Source organism: Rhamphochromis longiceps, linkage group LG3 (genome assembly GCF_057381845.1).
Source record: "Rhamphochromis longiceps isolate RC_006_pf linkage group LG3, R_longiceps_female_GT1.1, whole genome shotgun sequence".
Classification (NCBI taxonomy): domain Eukaryota; kingdom Metazoa; phylum Chordata; class Actinopteri; order Cichliformes; family Cichlidae; genus Rhamphochromis; species Rhamphochromis longiceps.
The window spans coordinates 754,318-758,808 of record NC_140559.1 but is presented as its reverse complement, the minus strand read 5'-3'; the positions used below and the strand labels follow the sequence as shown (position 1 = coordinate 758,808).

Sequence of the window (4,491 nt, the reverse complement as noted above, 5' to 3'; positions counted from 1 at the left end):
CCTGTCGGTGGTCTGGATAGCATGTGGAGCTTCGCTAGCAACCCGGCATTTCATCTCCGACAAAGTTATCCCGAGAGAAGTAAAGCAAGTGTGTAAGTCCATCTCTGAATGTAAAGCATTCCTGCATTAAGCTTAACAAGCGACTGCCTCTTCTTGCTGCTACTTCAATCATGAAACTGCTTAACGATCAGCTGATCGGCTTTTCTGTCGCGAGTCCGTGTCTCTAGTTTGCTTTTGGCCCACTTTGCACCAGAAAGAGGAAACCAGCGGCTGAACAACAGCAGCACGTTTAAGCTTGATCAGCTGTTGTTAGAATTTATTTATTATTACTTTCTACACCAGGATCTTTTTCTACGTAGCTGACGGCTGGTAACTGTGCAGGGGCGGATCTAGCAAAGTTTAGCCAGGGGGGCCGATAGGGCATTAACAGGGAAAAGGGGGCACAAAGACATACTTTTCTTTCTTATTCTCATTTAAAATGTCTAGCTTTTAATAAATAATTATCTGACAGCCAAAGTTTTAATTTGATGCAAAATGAATAGAAGTCCATTACTGTATATAGTAACTATTAAGTCTAATATATATATATATATATATATATATATATATATATATATATATATATATATATATATATATACCCTAGTAAGCTATAGCACTTTTTCCTTTGGGAAGGTACCATCTGTGCAGTCTGCAATTTTGTTGAAGAAAGATGTTGAATCTATTTAATATTTCTTGAAAAATAATTGATTTCTGTGCATTTTTTTTTCCACACTGCATCAAATTAAGGTTGATTACGTCGATTAAGCATCATGAGGTGGCGCGTGAGAGGTGGTTCCCTATTTTTTATTTATTTATTTTTGTTGTTGCTGGGAGTTGGAACCCTATTAGTTAGGTTGCTTAATATTTATGCTAAGTACTCTTTAAAATACCAGAATAGGGAGGATGGTGTAGGTTTAAGTTTATTAGATTGATCAGTATTGCTGAACTATGAAATATTTTTTTTTGTATACAGGTATAACAGAATAGCTTTAGTGTAGTTGTTGTTTTAAACTTGAGTATGAACTTATACAAAATGCAGCAAGATATTTAAAAAACAGTTTTGTTGATTAAAAAACACTATATCGGATTCATATCGGTATCGGCAGATATCCAAATTTATGATATCGGTATCGGTATCGGACATAAAAAAGTGGTATCGTGCCATCTCTACACTGTGGCAAGCATCATTAGGACATTTCGAAATGAGAATCGGTAAGTACTTTGTAGTACTGCCATACTCTAATGAGAAACACAACAGTACCATACATGCAAAAATACTGAAATTGTTACTTTACAGAATTGCTAGACGTCCAGATGTTGGGGGCAGAGGCAGAATGTTCACTCCAGAGCAAGAGACCCATATAGTGAACATGGTGATTGCCAATAATGCAATAAGACTGCGTGAAATACAGCAGCGCATAATGGATGATGACACCATCTTTCAAAATATACACAGTGCAAGCATTTCTGCACTAAGTCGTGTACTTGCGCGCCACAGAATAAGAATGAAGCAAATTTACAGAGTTCCTTTCGAGAGAAACACAGAACGTGTAAAGCAACTGCGATATGACTATGTGCAGGTAAGCTAGTGTCATTGGTTCTGAATTTGGAAGTGCATAATGTAGTGCTGTGCATGGGCCTGATGTGTTACATTTGTTTTGTCTTGTCCAGAGAGTGATGGAACTAGAAGCAGATGCAATGGGACATGAGCTACTTTTTGTAGATGAGGCCGGTTTTAACCTCAGTAAAACCAGGAGACGTGGCAGGAACATTATTGGACACCGTGCAATCATCAATGTCCCAGGACAACGTGGTGGTAACATAACCATGTGTGCAGCTATAAGCCAAAATGGTGTTGTTCACCATCATGCAACCATAGGCCCATACAACACTGCACACATTGTTGCATTCCTGGACACCTTGCATGACATGCTCACTGTTCAGAGACCAGAGCAGACCCAATATGTCATCATATGGGACAATGTTAGTTTCCATAGGGCTGCTTTGGTCCGCAACTGGTTTACAGACCACCCATCCTTCATGGCACTCAACCTCTCTCCATACTCTCCATTCTTACTGTTTTTTACAGCCGCTAGGACACATTTCACAATACTTAGGTCACTTTTGCAAAACTCTTCACACAATTCTCCTAACTGACCGTCAGCTTGGCAAAGCAGTTCATTTCACATTCAAAATGCACTACAACTACCAAAACACTTTATTCAGGTCTCAAATAAACTCATTCTTCCAGAACACTAGCAAAGGTTGACAGCCGACAAACACACTTTGTCACCCACAAAACAATGACCTAAAAAACACTAACAACATGTAGCATTACACAGTGTTTTCCTGTGTAAAACAAGGACACATCTCTGTTTATAATTTCAATATATGTTACTGGAATGAATCAGACATCATGCAGAATTCGTTAGAGTTTTTCTCAAATGCTAAAACACATGTCACAAACGTTACCACCAGGTCCCCCAATGTCCAAACACAACACCCTTCTCTAAAGCTACATAAACACAACCACACCTTCCCACTGCAAAACTCAAACTCCCACACCAAGAGAGCAGCTCGAAGCTGTCAAAACTGTAAACACTATACACAGCATTACAAAATACAGCAAAACAATTGAAAACACAATGCTCAATTTGTGAGAAGGTTCTTGGTTCATAACTGCCAATGCATATTTTTTATAAACTGTACAGTAACGGATCGTCATAGAACCCTGCAGAGGATTAGGCATTTAGATTTGTGAGTTTCACATGAAGACTATAAATCTATAAAAACATCCTGCATGTACGTACACTACTGTAACACAACTCAATGCAAAAACAGAATCTATCGCACACAACAGTACTCTCGGAAACATGATCAGGGTGTGAAGTCTTTTTTATTGTCTACACGGTCATTTTACAGTATTACACACAGTCACTGTGCGGCATCATGTCGCCGAGCTGCATTGGGCCACATCACCTCATCCACATCACAGGCTATATTGTCCCTTGCTAGGCACCGCGGGAAAAACGCCCTGGAATGGCGAATCCATCCCTGGAAGGCCTCCACTGGGATGTCAGCACAGGCCAGCTCCATTGCCCGTACGAGGTTCTCTCTTGTGTATGGCTGTCTGTCATACACCTTCCATCTCCATGATGAGAAGAACTCCTCTATAGGGTTCAGGAAAGGGGAGTAGGGTGGCAGACAGACGTTTAAAAAGTGGTCACTGTTGGTGGTGAACCACTCTCTGATTTGGTGTATCTTGTGGAAGCGGACGTTGTCCCAAATGATCACATACATGTGATGTGCTAGCCTAGGATGGTGTTGTTGACGGTCCAGGAGGATGTCTTTTAGCTCCTCTAGGAAGGTGAGGAGACGTTGGGTGTTGTAAGACCCAAGGACAGCATGCCGGTGGACAAGCCCCTCCGTACCCATAGCTGCACAAAGAGTAATATTACCCCCCCGTTGGCCAGGAACCTCAGTGATGGCTCTCTGGCCAATGATGTTACGGCCTCTTCGCCTTCATTTCTGGAGGTTGAAGCCAGCCTCATCCAGGAAGAGGTACTCATGGAGTCTGGCCATCGCGTCCAAATGCATTATCCTCTGTGAACATGGAAAAGCGTACAGGTGTTCAGAACGGTCAATCAGGTAGCACAGTATTGTCCAGAAGTAATGTAGGCCACTAAGCAACACAGTATGTCCACTAACTGTACTGTGGACATGGATGTATACGTACTTGCACATACTCGTAACATTGTTCTATGTGTCGCGCAGAGTTGCGCTCAAAGGGAACCCTGTAGACCTGTTTCATCCTCATCTGTTGGCGCCGGAGAACTCGGTCTATTGTGGACACACTGACAGCATCAATGTTCTCAAAGTTTACATTATCTGCAATGACTTTGTCTCTGATCTCTCGGAGTCTAATGCAGTTGTTCTCACGGACCATATCTGCAATGAGGGTTTCTTGTGCCGCTGTGAATATGGCAACCCTCCCACCTCTATGTGGCATTCTTTCAGCTCTAAAGAAAGAAACATGTGTTGTCAATTGACTGATTTATATGTAAAACTACATGTAAGGTAACAGACCACTTTCACAGGCCTGTAAAACTGTAGTGTGACAAAGAAAGCAATAGCGTACTATACCTGTTGTGTTGTCTAAATGCCTTGATAATGGTGGCCACAGTGGACCTACTCAGGTTTGGATGTACTCTTCGTCCCGCTTCAGCCATTGTCATGCCATGGACAATGACATGATCAATTACTGTTGCTCGCATATCATCTGTTATGATGGTGCAAGGTTGTCTTCTTCTCCCACCTGGACCTTCTCCTCTCTCTTGTTGGCCTCCTTCTCTTCCTCCTCTACTCCGAACTCCTCTTCTTCTTAGGCCTTCACCTCTTCCTCCTCTGATCTCAACCCCTCTTCCTCTTTGGCCTGCAGCTCTTCTCCTT

At 42.0% G+C, this 4,491-nt stretch overlaps 1 pseudogene; it reads right to left on the bottom strand.

Annotated features, from left to right (window-relative positions):
- Positions 1-2,762: 2,762 nt before the first annotated feature.
- Positions 2,763-4,214, bottom strand: LOC146672425 (uncharacterized; annotated as a pseudogene).
- Between the last annotated feature and the right edge of the window lie 277 nt (positions 4,215-4,491).